Below are 18,138 nucleotides of genomic sequence, written 5' to 3'. Positions count from 1 at the left end.
CTAAGTCCTCAGAAACAACAAATGAAAATTAACTAGTGGGACCTAATTAAACTAAAGGGCTTCTACACAGCAAAACAATCAACAGAGTAGACAGACAGCCTACAGAATGAGAGCAGATATTCCAAATTACTCATATGACAAAGGTCTAATATCCAGAATCCATAAGGAACTTTAATCGATTCAACATGCTAAAAACAAACCCATTAAAAAGTGAGCAAAGGACAGGACAGACACAATTCAACATGCTAAAAACAAACCCATTAAAAAGTGAGCAAAGGACAGGACAGACATTTCTCAACAAGACATACAAATGACCAACAAACATATGAAACAATGCTCAACATCACTAGTCATCAGAGAAAAGCAAGTCAAAACCACAATGAGATATCATCTCTCACCCATCACAATGGCCGTTTTCTAAAGTAAAAAACAAAACAAAGCAAAACAAACAAAAACAAGAACAGTTGCTGGCTAGGCCATGGAGGAAAGGAAACGCTACATACCCACTGTTGGTGGGAACGCAAGCTAGTTCAGTTACTGTGGAAAGCAGTTTGAAGATTTCTCAAAGAACTTAAAACAGAGCTACCATTCAGCCCAGCAATCCCATTACAGGGTATACACCCAGAGGAACATAAATTATTCTACCAAAAACACATGCAGTTGTATATTCACTGAAGCACTATTTACAACAGCAAAGACACGGAATTAACCTAGATGCCCATTCAATGGTGGATTGGATAAAGAAAATGTGGGACATATACACCATGGCATATTATGCAGCCAGAAAAAGGAATGAAAGCATTTCCTTTGCAACAACATGGATAGGCTGGAGACCATTATCCTAAGCAAATTAATGCAGGAAAAGAAAAATAAATACCACATGTTCTCATTTACAAGTGGAAGCTAAACACTGGGTACACATGGACATAAAGCTGGCAACAATAGACACTGAGACTACCAGAAAGAGGAGGAATGGAGGGAGGCAAGGGTTGAAAAACTACCTATTAGGTAGTACATGTACCTCCTGAATCTAAAATAAAAGTTGAAGTTATTTTTTAAAAAAGAGAAATCAAAACAGTCTAGGAACTTTGTAAGACATTTTGGTAGTATTAAAAAATATTTTCAATATTTAATATATTTTAATTTTTTTTTTTTTTTTTTTTTGAGACAGAGTCTCGCTCTTTCACCCAGGCTGGAGTGCAGTGGCGCGATCTCGGCTCACTGCAGGCTCCGCCCCCCAGGGTTCACGCCATTCTCCTGCCTCAGCCTCCCGCGTAGCTGGGACTACAGGCGCCCGCCACCTCGCCCGGCTAATTTTTTGTATTTTTTAGTAGAGACGGGGTTTCACCGTGTTAGCCAGGATGGTCTCAATCTCCTGACTTCGTGATCCGCCCGCCTCGGCCTCCCAAAGTAATATATTTTAATTTAAATGTTCAATTTTTTAAACAAAGTTAAACATAGTCTTACTATATACAGTAATTGCACTCCTGGGTATTTACTCAAATGATATGAATACTTATATACACACAAGTATGTATGTACTTATGTACACACATTCATATGAATGTTTAAACTAACTATTCGTAATTACCAAAAACTGGAAGCAACCAAGATACGCTTCAATAGGTGGATGGATAAACAAATTGTGTTACATCAATACATTGGAATATTCTTCAGTAGTAAAATAAAAGAGCTCTCAAGACATGAAAAGATGTGGAACATCTTGAAATGCAGTTTGCTAATTGTAAGAAGGCTGAAAATGTACATACTTTATGATTCCAATTATATGACATTCTGAAAAAGGGCAATCCTATAAAGACAGTAAAAGCTTTGGTGGTTACCTGGGGTTCAGTCAAAGGGAAGGAGGGTCAAATAGGTAAAAAAAAAATTAGGGTACTTTTTTTAGGGGATGAAATCATCTTGTGTGATACTGTAATGGTGGGTACATGACATTATACGTTTGCCAAAAACTTATAGAACTCAGAACTTTATAGTACAAGAGTGAAACTTAACGTATGTGAATATTTTAAAAAATCATCTAGGAGGTCAGAGGATCCCAGGATGGAATGCAGATTGTGACAAGAGACTCTAACTGTATTACTAGTGTATGGGAAGAAAATATTAATGAAGGAAGAGGGGGGAAGGTGCTGATATCTAATAACTTTGGAAAGGAATGGATCACACAATAGTAAATGCAAAAGAAACATCTGATACACTCTGTATTTATTTGACAAATAAATACAAGTTGTTTCGAGTCAACGATGCTGATGCAGTCATCCCTTGTCCCTCGCAATCCGTGGGGGATTGGTTCTAAGACCCTCAAACATTCCAAAATTCGTGGAATCTCACGTGCCTTAGTCAACCCTCTGTAGCCAGAGATTTTGCATCCATGGTTGATTGAATTGCAGATGTGGAACCTATGGCTACAGAAGGCCAACTACACATACATATTTCTTTTTATTATATGTATGTGTGTGTATATATATAAAATCAAAAAAATCAATATATATGTAATCAAAAAAATCAATGCCCATGAATCCATAGGGCGTATATATATATATATATATATATATATATCTCCCATATCTATATATACCCATATATAGGATATATACATGAATACCTTTTCTCTGGTACAGCCTTATATTTAAAGGCTTTCCCATGTAAATCCAAAGTTTTGAATGATTATGGACCAGAAGAAATTCCTAAACAGAAGTCTCCTCACCAATAAAGCCATGATTGAGCCAAACCCTAATTGCTCACAGATGAATGTAGTGTTGAGGTGTTTGTTTCTTTAATTCTTACTGTTGCTTATATTTCTTTATACAGCTGTGAGTTGTTAAAGTGATGTAGTCATATTAATAATTTATTTATAACAGGAAAAGCTCGATTATGTCTAGGAACTTGTGCTCCTTTTTTTCACATCTTTTCCATCTATGTCAAAAATGGTCCAAATGTTAAAATAATAGTATTCTAAGTATAGGTCACTGTCTACACTATGACAAGAGTAAAACTTACAGAGGAACTAACCCATTCTCAGCCTGCTTGCCTAATAAACTGATTTTCTTATGTAACAGATAAATTTGATGCATAGGTCATCAATATCTTACAGAAATTTAATATCATAAAAGAAGATATAAGTTGAAGGGGTGGTCAATTCTAGTGATCCGATTTTTGTCCTGATAGTTGACATCTGCCTATGCAGATGATGACAGTTATTAAATATTGCATTGAAATTCATGTCTATGATAAAGCAAACTTAGAGATTACTGGGGAATAGAGGAATTCTCTAAGAAGAAGATCAGCAATTCAAAATATTTTCTGTTGAAGCAAAGCTTCAATAAATTTAGAAATAAGTCACAAGAAGGCTGAATGTCTAAAGAAAGAAATGCATGCCAATTCAGGTTTTCAAGCTAACCATTTTTTAATCTTCTCTGGTGTAGAATTTAATTTTATGTTCTAATTTAATCATACAAACTTTTACTTGTACTTTGAATGCATCTATAATATATGGTATTTGTCTATTATCTTCTATGTCATTTAGTTATTAAAGTAACTTTCCATAGCTCATAAAAGTAATGTTTTTCACAAAGGAAATTTAGAAGACTGACAAGACATATTTATAAGATACCATTGCACCTCTACTGCACAGATTGTCATCCAGATAAGCAAAAAGTAAAATAATGTTATCTATGAGCACAATAACTCAATATATAGGAGTTCAAATGTTTTTTTATTTGGTCAAGGAAGCTTCATTTGTCTTCTCTTTTTTGGCCTCTTAGATTACTCCATTGCATTTTAGTGCTATCTTCTGTTACATGTGTTTCACAATTAATTCAAAACCTCCTTGTCAAATTATTTATTCTGTAACTCAACTGATGAAAAATATCTTAAATAAATTAATTGCATACTTAAAGAACACATCTAGACATATTGATCTGCTGTCCTGCCATCCTGAATTGTGAAGATAATCAGTTTTCAGCTAAGACTGTTAATGTCTTACCTCCATCAGTGGAGCTTTGGAGAATGGCTCAATGGGAGGATGTAGCCTATACTTTTCAGATCTGTTTGGCCAGGGTCAGTAAAATTACACTTTATTTACAATATTCTTATTTTCTCTTGTTGATTATATGACAGCCTACTAAATCAGAGAAATCATAGTGTTGTTGCTTAGTTACAATGGATTTTCATTTTCAGTAATTCTTCAGCAAATAAAAAGATTTTAACTTTTTTTTGTTTTTTTTGTCATTAAAACAAAAGGACTATCAGTGTCTCATCTTAAAATCAACTCCAAATTTTTTATTCACTTTTGTTTTCGCTTTTTTCTCTAGCTAACTGCCTTTCCTCATTCTGAAGTTAGCTCTTCTAAATTTGAATATCTTCTGCCAAAATACTTTCTGGCAATCTACCAATGTTTTTACCATTGATATGTGTCAGCTTTCAGGATTTTTCAGTCTGTTGATTTGTTTCTCTTGGAATTCATCCTTCTTCATTCTGAATAGCTTCCGTATTACACGTTTCTGCTTGATTTTTACTGTGGACGAAGCAATGCTTCCTACTTAGCAAAAATAAATTAAAGAATTCTTTCACTTCCAGAAGCCAGAGAGATCAAGGTGCAGTCTGAAGAGTCTGATCATCACTTAAACTTGGGGGCAAACAAACCAAGCAGAAAGAAGCTTGCCGGTTCCATTAAATTTTATTCTTGCACACTCAGTGAACCTGGAAGATGATTTTACATTTCTACATTACATTACTAATTAGGATTTTTATTATTTGCAAAATCTCCAATTTAAAGTCTTGACTGAAGATTCTTCAATTCATGCACAAACCACAAAATGGATTTTTTTTTGCAGCAACAGTGAGAGCTCAGAAATTCCCAGACTGTTTTGATGATAAGGTCCAAGAACTTGCTATGTGATCCATCACTACTAGACTCCCACAACTGCATTAGATTTGTTCAAGATTTTCATATAATTTTCATAACTGGCTGAGGTAGGTCATATAACATAAAGTCCTAGCATGTATAATATCGAATTTGTTCTTTACCAGTATCTTATGGGATCTAAACCTGCTACTATATCCTTCTTTATATTATTACAGTGTTGAAAAACACATTTCCATTAGACATTATGTTTCTCATGTTTGAAAAATATTTTCTCTTGTTCAATATTTAGAAGTAGCATGACATGGTAGAAAAGCCTCTAGATTGATTAAGAGGCCTGGTTTTTCATCCTGTTATGTCTTGACTCATTTTTTTTTATGATAGTTTTGTATTATTTAACTTGCTTTTGTTATAAGGAACAGAAGCTCACCCTAGCTAATGTAGGAAAAAAACAATTTCTTGGAGGATGTAAGAAGATACAAGGATAGCTTATTTAAAAAGAAACCAGAAAAACCTTAAAAAATAAAACTCAGGGCAGCTTTTGGAATCCTGGTAGCAACAACAAAGAACTCATCAGGTATTGCTGATGGGATAAAACAGACCAAACCCTCTCAGTCTTCTCTTTCTTTCTTGTTTACTCCTTGCTCTGTCACAAATTTCAGATAAAACATATCTTATTGATCTAAATTGAAGAACATGAAGGGAAGCAAATCCTCTTGATTGATCTCCTAACTAGACTGGACCTAATGGGAGAAGACCACTTCCCTCAAAGCAAAATTCAAGTGTGTTAATGGGAAAAGAAAAAAAAAGATATTGGCAAAATAACAAAATGCAAAAGGATGTGGCAAAAATAACAAGTTGTTCACTCAACCTTTATGCTTCCAAAGACGTCACCCCATATTGCTATGGTTTGTTTGATAGGAAATGTTAAAAAAGAACCATAATAATTCAACTTGATAATTATATGTGTTTAAATGGGAACCACTTTCTAGCAGTTCTTTCACTGCTTTGGACCGTTTCCTTATTCTCCTATAGTAGGCTATAGATGTAGCTTTCAAACTGGCAACGTGGCATCTAGTTTTATTCATCATCCTCCTAACTGCTTATCCATAACTTTTGGAGTTATTCTAAAATATAATTTTGTGTCTTGGAAGCTTTCAGTGGCTATAGCATTATCTATAGATAAATGTAATACTGTTCCGTAGACATGTTTGGCAGAATTAGATGCCCATTCTACTTAGCTATTACAGCATTCTGTCTATAACTTCTTTAAAGTTCTCAAATCACTGAATAATTATTGTAGGACAGAGAAAACATCTGTTTAAAACAAAAATATTTCATATAATTATGTGTAATTCTGGCTTTCTTGCTGCTCCTGTTTTCTAAGACAATTCATATCTGCTTTAAAAAAATTGTGTAGTTCTAGCCAGGCACTGTGGCTCACACCTGTAATCTCAGCAGTTTAGAAGGCAGAGGAAGAGCTCAGGAGTTCAAATCCAGCCTGCACAACATAGCGAGACTTCACCTCTCAAAAAAAAGAATAATAATAATTAGCTGGGCATAGTGTTACATGCCTGTAGTCTCAGCTACTTAGGAGGCTGAGGTAGGAAAATTACTTAAGCCCAAGAGTTTGAGGTTGAGGCTGCAGTGAGCTATGGTTGTGCCACTGCACTCCAGCCTGGGTGACAGAGTGAGACCCTGTCTCAAAAATAAAAAAATAAAATAAAATAAAATAAAATAAATAAAAGAAAATAAAATAAAATACAAAAGAAAATAAAGAAAAAGAAAAACTCATTATAGTTCCTTGTCACTTACAGAGGTTCATAGAGGAAGAATGAAAATTGATACATATTTAAGGAAAAACAGCAAAATTTTCAAAAACTCTGTAAGTTCTTCCATTCTGTTAAAAGGTTCAAACCTGGAGTGAACAGTTATTCATTTAATGGGCCACCTTAATGAATTCGTATATATACACAACTGACTTGAATTTCATTCCTCTGTACGATCAAGTGACAAGTGATGTGGATTTTTATTTTCCGGTGACAACATGGGGTAGAGTGGTTTAAGGAGCCTGCAAAGTAGAATGAAAAACGAATTTGAAAAAGATTTTAAGGAACAGAAAGTCATGCAATGTGGAAATCCTTTTCGGCTGGGGAATCTTCATAGTAAAACCAGCCATTGAGGATTTCCCAGGATAGGAATTGCCAAAAGCTTGTGATAATAGTTGCATCTAGGTTGGGTGCAATGGCTCATACCTGTAATCCCAATATTTTGGGAGGCCAAGGCAGGAGGCTTGCTTGAGTCCAGGAGTTTGAGACCGGCCTGGGCAACATGGCAAAACCACATCTCTACAAAAAATACAAAAATATTAGCCAGGTGTGATGGCACAAACCTGTAGTCCCAGCTACTCTGGAGACTGAGGTGGGAGGATCAATTGAGCCCAGGTGATAGAGGCTGCAGTGAGAAACATAAAAGTTGATCCATCATGCTAAAAAGGTCGTTGAAATCGTGTCACTGCACCCCAGGCTGGGTGATAGAGTGAGACCCTGTATCAAAAAAAAAGTTGCATCCAGTATTTAATTTTAAGTCATTTGCGTTTCCATTTTTCCATGCATTTATTTTTTTAATTATACTTTAAGTTCTGGGATACATGTGCAGAACGTGCAGGTTTGTTAAATAGGTAAGCATGTGCCATGGTGGTTTGCTCCACCCATCAACCCATCACCTACATTAGGTATTTCTCTTAATGCTATCCCTCCCATAGCCCCCCACCTCCCAACAGGCCCCAGTGTGTGATGTTCCCTTCCCTGTGTCCATGTGTTCTCGTTGTTCAACTCCTACTTATGAGTGAGAGCATGCAGTGCTTTGTTTTCTGTTCCTGTGTTAGTTTGCTGAGAATGATGGCTTCCAGCTTCATCCATGTCCCTGCAAAGGACATGAACTCATTATTTTGTATGACTGCATAGTATTCCATGGTGTATGTGTACCATATTTTCTTTATCCAGTCTATCATTGATGGGCAGTTGGGTTGGTTCGAAGTCTTTGCTATTATGAACAGTGCTGCAATAAACATACATGTGCATGTCTCTTTATAGTAGAATGATTTATAATAATCCTTTGGGTATCTACCCAGTAATGGGATTGCTGGGTCAAAGGGTATTTCTGGATCTAGATCCTTGAGGAATCGCCACACAGTCTTCCACAATGGTTAAACTAATTTACACTCCCACCAACAGTGTAATAGCATTCCTATTTCTTCATATCCTCTCCAGCATCTGTTGTTTCCTGACTTTTTAATAATCACCATTCTAACTGGCGTGAGATGGTATCTCATTATGGTTTTGATTTGCATTTCTCCAATGACCAGTGATGATGAGTTTTTTTTCATATGTTTGTTGGCTGCATAAATGTCTTCTTTTGAGAAGGGCCTGTTCATATCCTTTGCAGGCTTTTTGATGGGGTTGATATTTTTTTCTTGTAAATTTGTTTAAGTTCTTTGTAGATTCTGGATATTAGCCCTTTGTCAGATGGATAGATTACAAAAATTTTCCCCCATTCTGTAGGTTGCCTGTTCACTCTGATGATAGTTACTTTTGCTGTGCAGAAGCACTTTAGTTTAATTAGAGCCCATTTGTCAATTTTGGCTTTTGTTGCCATTGCTTTTGGTGATTTAGTCATGAAGTCTTTGTCCATGCCTATGTCCTGAATGGTATTGCCTACGTTTTCTTCTAGGGGAGGTTTTATGGTTGTAAGTCTTATGTTTAAGTCTTTAATCCATCTTGAGTTAATTATTGTGTAAGGTATAAGGAGGTGGTCCAGTTTCAGTTTTCTGCATTTGGCTAGCTAGTTTTCCCAACACCATTTATTAAATATGGAATCTTTTCCCCATTGCTTGTTTGTGTCAGATTTGTCAAAGATCAGATTGTTGTAGATGTGTGGCATTATTTCTGAGGCTTCTGTTCTGTTCCATTAGTCTATATATCTGTTTTGGTACCAATACCATGCTGTTTTGGTTACTGTAGACTTGTAGTATAGTTTGAAATTGGGTAGCATGATGTTGGGTAGCATGATGCCTCCAGCTTTGTTATTTTTGCTTAGGATTGTCTTGGCTATATGGGCTCTTTTTTGGTTCCATATGAAAGTTAAAGTAGTTTTTTCTAATTCTGTGAAAGCAGTCAATGGTAGCTTGATGAGGATAGCATTGAATCTATAAATTACTTTGGGCAGTATGGCCAGTTTCGTGATATTGATTCTTCCTATCCATGAGCATGGATTGTTTTTCCATTTGTTTGTGTTCTCTCTTGTATTCTTGAGCAGTGGTTTATAGTTCTTCTTGAAGAGGTCTTTCAAGTTGTATTCCTAGGTATTTTATTCTCCTTGTAGCAATTGTGAATGAGAGTTCACTCATGATTTGGCTCTCTGTTTGTCTATTATTGGTGTATAGGAATGCTTGTGATTTTTGCACATTGATTTTGTATCTTGAGACTTTGCTGAAGTTGCTTATCAGCTTAAGGAGATTTTGGGCTGAGATGATGGGGTTTTCTAAATACACAATCATGGCATCTGCAAACAGAGACAATTTGACTTCTCTTCCTATCTGAATATCCTTTATTGCTTTCTCTTGCCTGTTTGCCCTGGCCAGAACTTCCAATACTGTGTTGAACAGGAGTGGTGAGAGAGGACATCCTTGTCTTGTACTGGTTTTCAAAGGGAATCCTTCCAGTATGATATTGAGTTGTGGGTTTGTCATAAATAGCTCTTATTATTTTAAGATACGTTCCATCAGTACCGAGTTTATTGAGAGTTTTTGGCATGAAGGTGTGTTGAATTTTATCAAAGGCCTTTTCTGCATCTATTGAGATAACCATGTGGTTTTTGTCATTGGTTCTCTTTATGTGATGGATTACATTTATTGATTTGCATATGTTGAACCAGCCTTGCATCCCAGGGATGAAGCTGACTTGATCGCAGTGGATAAGCTTTTTGATGTGCTGCTGGATTCTGTTTGCCAGTATTTTATTGAGGATCTTCACATTGATGTTCATCAGGGATATTAGCCTGAAATTTTCTTTTCTTGTTGTGTCTCTGCCAGGTTTTGGTATCAGGATGATGCTGGCCTCATAAAATGAGTTAGGGAGGAGTCCCTCTTTTTCTATTGTTTGGAATAGTTTCAGAAGGAATGGTATCAACTCCTCTTTGTACCTCTGGTAGAATTTGGCTGTGAATCTGTCTGGTCCTGGGCTTTTTTTTATTGGTAGGCTATTAATTACTGCCTCAATTTCAGAACTTGTTATCGATCTGTTCAGAGATTCGACTTCTTCTTGGTTTAGTCTTGGGAGGATGTATGTGTCCAGGAATTTATCTGTTTCTTCTAGATTTTTAAATTTATTTGTGTAGAGTTGTTTGTAGTATTCCCTGATGGTAGTTTTTATTTCTGTGGGATCAGTGGTGATATCCCCTTCATCATTTTTTATTGTGTGTATTTGATTCTTCTCTCTTTTCTTTCTTATTAGTCTGGCAAGCGGTCAATCTATTTTGTTGATTTTTTTTTTTTTTCAAAAAACCAGCTCCTGGATTCATTGATGTTTTGAAGGGTTTTTTTTTGTCTCTGGCTCCTTCAGTTCTGCCCTGATCTTGGTTATTTCTTGTCTTCTCCTAGCTTTTGAATTTGTTTTTTCTTGCTGCTCTAGTTCTTTTAATTGTGATGTTAGGGTGTCGATTTTAGATCTTTCCTGCTTTCTCCTGTAGGCATTTAGTGCTATAAATTTCCCTCTAAACACTGCTTTACCTGTGTCCAGAGGTTCTGGTACACTGTGTCTTTGTTCTCATTGGTTTCAAAGAACTTATTTCTTTCTGCCTTAATTTTGTTATTTATCCAGTAGTCATTCAGGAGCAAGTTGTTCAGTTTCCATGTAGTTGTGTAGTTTTGAATGAGTTTCTTAATCCTGAGTTCTAATTTGATTGCACTGTGATCTGAGAGACTGTTATGATTTCCATTCTTTTGCATTGGCTGAGGAGTGTTTTACTTCCAATTATGTGGTCAATTTTAGAATAAGTCCGATGTGGTGCTGAGAAGCATGTATATTCTGTAGATTTGGGATGGAGAGTTCTGTAGACACCTATTAGGTCTGCTTGGTCCAGAGCTGAGTTCAAGTCCTGAATATCTTTGTTAACTTTTTGTCTTGTTGATCTGTCCAATATTGACAGTGGGGTGTTACAGTCTCCCACTATTATTGTGTGGGAGTCTAAGTCTCTTTGTAGGTCTCTAAGAGATTGCTTTATGAATCTGGGTGTTCCTGTATTTGGTGCATATATATTTGAGGCAGTTAGCTCTTCTTGTTGCATTGATCCCTTTACCATTGTGTAATGCCCTTCTTTGTCTTTTTTGATCTTTGTTGGTTTAAAGTCTGTTTTATCAGAGACTAAGATTGCAATCCCTGTTTGTTTGTTTTTTAACTTTTTATTTGCTTGGTAGATCTTCCTCCATCCCTTTATTTTGTGTCTATATGTATCTTTGCACGTGAGATGGGTCTCCTGAATACAACACACCAATGGGTCTTGACTATCCAATTTGCCAGTCTGTGTCTTTTAACTGGGGCATTTAGCCCATTTACATTTCAGGTTAATATTGTTATGTGTGAAGTTGATCCCATCATTATGATGCTAGCTGGTTATTTTGCCCACTATTGGATGAGGTTTCATCATAGCGTTGATGGTCTTTACAATTTGGTATGTTTTTGTAGTGGCTGGTACTGGTTTTTCCTTTCCATATTCAGTGCTTCCCTCAGGAGCTCTTGTAAGGCAGGCCTGGTGGTGACAAAATCTCTCAGCATTTGCTTCTCTGTAAAGGATTTTATTTCTCTTTTGCTTATGAAGCTTAGTTTGGGTGGATATTAAATTCTGGGTTGAAAATTCTCTTCTTTAAGAATGCTGAATATCGGCCCCCACTCTCATTTAGCTTGTAGAGTTTCTGCAGAGATATCCACTGTTAGTCTGATGGTCTTCCCTTTGTGGGTAACATGACCTTTCTCTCTGGCTGCCCTTAACATTTTTTCCTTCATTTCAACCTTGGTGTATCTGATGATTATGTGTGTTTGGGTTGCTCTTCTCAAGGAGTATCTTGGTGGTGTTCTTGGTATTTCCTGATTTTGGATGTTGGACTTTCTTGCTAGGTTGGGGAACTTCTCCTGGATAATATCCTGCGAATGTTTTCCAACTTGGTTCTATTCTCCCCATCACTTTCAGGTACACCAATCAAACATAGGTTTAGTTTTTTTCACATAGTCCCATATTTCTTGGCTGCTTTGTCTCTTTTTATTCTTTTTTCTCTAATCTTGTCTTCATGCTTTATTTCATTAAATTGTTCTTCAATCTCTGATATCCATTTTTCCGTTTGATTGATTTGGCTATTGATACTTGTGTATGCTTCACGAAGTTCTCGTGCTGTTTTTCAGCTCTATCAGGTCACTTATGCTCTTCTAGAAACTGATTATTCTAGTTAGCAATTCCTCTAACCTTTTATCAAGGTTCTTAGCTTCCCTGCATTGGGTTAGAACATGCTCCTTTAGCTCGGAGGAGTTTGTTGTTATGCACCTCCTGAAGCCTACTTCTGTGAATTTGTCAAACTCACTCTCTGTCCAGTTTTGTTCCCTTGTGGTGAGGAGCTGTGATCCTTTGGAGAGGAGGCGTTCTGATTTTTGGAATTTTCAGCCTTTCTCTGCTGGCTTTCCTCATCTTCGTGGATTTATCTACTTTTGGTCTTTGATGTTGGTGACCTTCGGATGGGGTTTCTGGGTGGACATTCTTTTTTGTTGATGTTGCTATTCCTTTCTGTTTGTTAGTTTTCCTTCTAACAGTCAGGCCCCTCTGCTGCAGGTCTGCTAGAGTTTGCTGAAGGTCCACTCCAGACCCTGTTTGCCTGGATATCACCAGCAGAGGCTGCAGAACAGTGAAGATTGCTGCCTGTTCCTTCCTCTGGAAGCTTCGTCCCAGAGGAGCACCTGCCAAATGCCAGCCGAAGCTCTCCTATATGAGATGTCTGTCGACCCCTGCTGGGAGGTGTCTCCCAGGCAGGAGGCATGGGGGTCAGGGACCAACTTGAGGAGGCATTCTGTCCCTTAGCAGAGCTCGAGCACTGTGCTGGGAGATTTGCTGCTCTCTTCAGAGTCAGCAGGCTGGAACATTTAAGTCTGCTGAAACTGTGTCCACAGCCACCCCTTCCCCCAGTTGATCTGTCCCAGGGAGATGGGAGTTTTATCTATAAGTCCCTGACTGAGGCTGCTGCCTTTCTTTCAGAGATTCCCTGCCCAGAAAGGAGGAATCTAGAGAGGCAGTCTGGCTTTGCTGAACTGCGGTGGCCTCTGCCCAGTTCAAAATTCCTGGCGGCTTTGTTTACAGTGTGAGGGGAAAACTGTCTACTCAAGCCTCAGTAATGGTGGATGCCCCTCCCTGCACCAAGTTCGAGCATCCCAGGTTGACTTCAGACTGCTGTGCTGGCAGTGAGAATTTCAAGGCAGTGGATCTTAGCTTGCTGGGCTACATGTGGGTAGGATCCACTAAACTAGACCACTGGGCTACCTGGCTTCAGCCCCCTTTCCAGGGAGGTGAATGGTTTTGTCTCATTGGCATTCCAGGCGCCACTGGGGTATGAAAAAACTCCTGCAGCTAGCTCAGTGTCTGCCCAAATGACCACCCAGTTTTGTGCTTGAAACCCACAGCCCTGGTGGTGTAGGCACCCAAGGGAATTTACTGGTTTGTGGCTTGTGAAGACTGTGGGAAAAGCGTAGTATCTGTGCCAAAGTGCACAGTTCCTCATGGCACAGTCCCTCATGGCTTCCCTTGGCTAGGGGAGGGAGTTCCCTGACTCCTTGCACTTCCCTGGTGAGATGACTCCCATCCTGCTTCTCCTCACCCTTTGTGGGCTGTACCCACTTTCTAACCAGTCCCAATGGGATGAGCTGGGTACCTCAGTTGGAAATACAGAAATCATCCACCTTCTGCTTTGATCTCTCTGGGAGCTGCAGACTGGAGCTATTCCTATTCAGTTATCTTGCCCGCGACCTTTCCATGCTTTTATATTGGACATTGTGTCTATCATTACAATATCCCTTCCCCTCTTCCCTGATTACGTGGCAACCATTTGGTTTAGATGAGATGAACCTTTTTTCCTCCTCCAACAGTCATAGCAAATTAGTCTAAATGATCAGGTAATCTCATAATACTCTACATAGCCATTAGTTTGAAAGTACTCTAGGCTGAATCCATTCAGCACTTTTCCTAACATGATCTGAGACAGTGCTGTTTCCTCTGCCTGGAATTGCCATCTTTCAGATGTCTACATGACTTCTACAGTTTCTTCAAGTTTCTCTTTAAATGCACCTTCTCCATGAAGTTTTCCTTTACTCCCCTAACTAAAACATAAACTACATCTTGTGCCCTTCTGTGATCACTGCATATTTATATTTAATGACTTGTTTATTATCTATCTCCCCAAAGAAAAATGCAACTCTGTGACAGCAGAAGTTTCTGAGTATTTTTTTCACTGTTAATTCTCCAATTCTTGAACCAATAACTGTTTGTTGAATGAATGATTTTGTGTAGTTAGAGATTTATTTTTCTACCACATACAACCAAAAATCCTAAGGGCTACAGCTCTGATTTAATGTCCATTCACTATACCATTTATTGTTATTATTTTTTTAGAAAATTCAGTTAAATATGAAGATCTTATATTTCTGGGTACTTTGGGAAATCTGAGATAAATTATTTGTCCCTTTTAGGGTAACTTGGTCACAAAAAATGAAACATTATTGTAAGAATATATCAAGGAAAGTGGAGCAAAAGGCCAGTAGGAAAACCATGACTCTCTGGAGAAGTCAACGGGTGAGAAAGAAGGCTATGTTTTTTAAACATATACAGAATAGGAAAGCTAGTTCACATAAATATTAAGGGAAGTGTGATAACTCAAGGCTGAGACTGGGTCTTTCCATTTATCATTGATCCAGTACACAGAGAAAGTGTTCAATAGATTGTTGTAGAAATGAAATAGCACTGGAAAAGAGCTTGGAGTTGGAATTACCACTAACTAGGTGTTAGATGTGTTATTTAGTCTGCTTTTGCTAGGCCTTAGTACCTTCATCTATAAAATAACAGTGTTGGACTTCATAATTAAGTCCTTTCCAACTATAAAATATCCTATAATTTTAACTGCTTATATATGAGTGGAGACATGCACATACTTTCATCTAATGGAAATAAAGATATAGTTCTTAAAAATTTCCTTTGCAAATGTATTTTGGTTAATATAGCTGCCATCAATTTGGCTTATAAAATAGTGTTTTCAATGATCTTTTAGCATGATAGATTAACTTTTATGTTCTTAAAGCCATTTCCTCTGAATGCTGCTGAATTCACACTTCACTAATGGCAAGGATCTGATTAGAACTAATTTTGTAGTGATTCTTTGACATTTTCAAACACAGAAATGTGTGTGCTTTTCTGAATAAAAGAGCATACCATAAATTGTAAAAGTTACTATTAAAGTTCAGTCTAATATTGGATAGTAGTTATGAAAGTAAAAGTGCCTGAAAGGCTAAACACTTGCGAAATGAGTTTCTTTAAAGTTTTTCCATCCTTCATTTCTTTTAGTTTTATCTCCCATAATTCTGTACACCCAGATCCACTGGACCTGTTTCCAGATTTGTGTCCCTGTCATTACCCACTTTTTCAGTTCCTCAGCTTCACTATTTGATAAAACTTAAAGAAGCTGATGGTGTTTAGCAGCATAGGCTAACAAGTCAGCCTCTCTCACTCAATGAGAGTGAGAAGTCAATGCAGAAACTCAGTCCTGTGGATAGGGTCTGTATAGGAGAGAACAGACTTCTAAGTGACATAAGCACCAGCAGTTTTTCCCTAAGTAAGTCCCAAATTAATGAATCTAGTACAAGGAAATTTGGGGGAGAAACACAATATCTTAACATTTGTGACTGGGCCGCTTGATTATATTACTAGGAAGTATGACAATTTCAAATCTACTTCAGTGATGGAGTTTTGCTCCCAGAAGAATTCTTCCCTAGGCTGGACTTAATTCAGAAACTAAATGATGGTCCTGTCCTACAGTAAGAATTGATTAGTGGAACAAGCCAGAGAAAGTAAAGGCAGGAGGATGAAGGGAGCTGAAAATGCCTTTATTTTTATCATAAGGAACCAGTGAGGCAGACGTAAGAAGGAACAATAAGGTTTAAGCGAGAGTATAATTGTTGAGGCTAAGGAAGTTGTTTAATAAAGAGTATAATTAATAATTTGAGTGAATTTCCATTTTATTCATAAGTTAAAATTTTAATTTATGATATGTTAAAAATGGTATAAATTCAAAACCATTTCACAAAATCTATCAGAAAGGGGTCAGATTTCATGCTGATGCACAGTTGTTTTTTAAAATAAAAATTCAACACAAGTTTTCTGTTTCCTTCCCCAAACCGAAATATATCTTCCTTTTCTCCCTCTTTTTTTCTCTTCTTTCCTCCCTTCTTACCTTCCCTTCTCCCTTTCCTTTGAGTCCTGTAGGGCATAGCTAAATTTTATATAGGGGCCATGTTGAATGTGAAGGACAACGTGTTCAAAACTGTGCTCATATTCAGTGAGTAAGTAGCTCACACTATGAAAGGCCTACAGAGCTGATGGTGTTTGAGGTCTCCCGTCTCATGTTCATTTTGGAGTAGACGTTTAATGACTGGAATAGCACATAAATTATCTGATTACTTTTGTATTTTTTTCTTTTTCTTTTTGGCCAAGTGTGCATAACTGAAATTTCAGAAGTTCAGTGCTATATGATATGACTATCTTACCATGCTGAAGAGAGGCTAAGAATATGGACTAGGAAAAGGCCATTTAAATACCTATTTAGGTGGTTATAAATGACATCTGAATAAAATTTATAAACAATATTGAGGAAATGTGAGCCAAATAACGGAGCTAATTAAGAAGTTTCTGGATCTGTTAAAGAGGCAATTATTGATGGAATTTTTGAAGAGCACTGTTCCTTAAACTTTGGAAAGCCTAATTATCTTGAGCATTTGGGTAAAAATGCAGATTCTGGGCCTCATTCCAGTAATTCTGATTCAGTAAGATCAGAATGGAAACCAGAAAAGAGAACTTTAAATGAACAAAAGGTGTTTTGGATGCTGGTGTCCTCTGGTCTCATTTTGAAGACCCAGGTCCTAGATGGAAAGAGAAGGAAAGACAATTACCGTACATTGGGGTTAGTTTTGACAAGGAAAATGGTGAGTTTTCTCCTGAAGGGGAAGAGAAGATTTTTAAAATGAAATTAAGAAAGAGCTAAACTTAGGTTAGAAAGAAGACAGTGGTCTTAATTTGGAAGATGAAATAGACTGAAAGATGATCTTTCAGGAGTCAGAGAATGGTGAAGAGCAACCAGGGGAAGCTTGAAAAGCATGGATAAGGTTTGAAATAGCTCTCATAGCTGAGTGATTATGACAACGCACTGGGTCTGCTTGAGTCTTCATAATATTATCTGTTAAATGATGAGATTGGAGCATCATAAACTTTGAGGCACTTCCCAACTATAAACAATTGTTCAATTCTTCCATGGGAGAAGTTTCTATCAGCACATCATCTCTTGAGTATAAAGTACCGCTATCCATAACAGTTGTGACAGCAGGTATTTTCCTCCAGGCTCAGGGACAGGTCCTCTGAAGGCAACATATTTCCATCTTAAGGAAAAATGATTTCAACTATAATCTCCATACTGCCTAACCTCCATTTTGACTCTAAGAATTATTTTCCTAAAGAGTGAACAATAGACATTGTTAAACAGCAGCGATTAGCCAGTTTAAAATTAGGTAGTATAAACTTTTGGAAAACTGAGTCTGTAAGATTCTACAATGTTTTCCCATTTTGGCAAGCAAATCAGTCAGTAACTTGAAAGGTGATGATCTACCTCTAAATTATAGATTTTTATTTTTTCTTTCTTCTGCTCTTTTCACTATAGGCTTGGGATTTTTGTTGTTGTTGTTACTCGTTTTAGTTTTTCCTGTCTCATCTCTTAACTTGACTCTCCTTATTGATGTTAACCATGAATGCTGGGAAAGCAGTTTTACAGCATATATCATATCCTTCTTGGACAGAGATAAAGACATTCAGACAAGTACTTAGTTAGAAATTGCAATCCATTCTACTTTTGACTTAGTTATGGTAGGTGGCAGCTCTCTGATCTCATGCTGATGAACAGATTGAAT

General features: G+C 37.2%; 1 long non-coding RNA gene across 2 annotated transcripts in view; it reads left to right on the top strand.

The window, feature by feature from the left end:
* Window positions 1-18,138, top strand: part of LOC129489269 (uncharacterized) — a 90,633-nt gene that overhangs the window by 27,232 nt on the left and 45,263 nt on the right. For both annotated transcript variants that reach the window (XR_008659944.2, XR_008659945.2), the window contains exon 2: window positions 4,854-4,992. This is a non-coding gene — a long non-coding RNA (uncharacterized lncRNA). The remainder of the gene's footprint in view (window positions 1-4,853; window positions 4,993-18,138) is intronic.

The sequence above is a fragment of the Symphalangus syndactylus genome, chromosome 9 (assembly GCF_028878055.3).
Source record: "Symphalangus syndactylus isolate Jambi chromosome 9, NHGRI_mSymSyn1-v2.1_pri, whole genome shotgun sequence".
NCBI classification, from domain to species: Eukaryota; Metazoa; Chordata; class Mammalia; order Primates; family Hylobatidae; genus Symphalangus; species Symphalangus syndactylus.
Note: the sequence above shows the minus strand (reverse complement) of the source record. Positions and strands in the feature narration are given on the sequence as shown.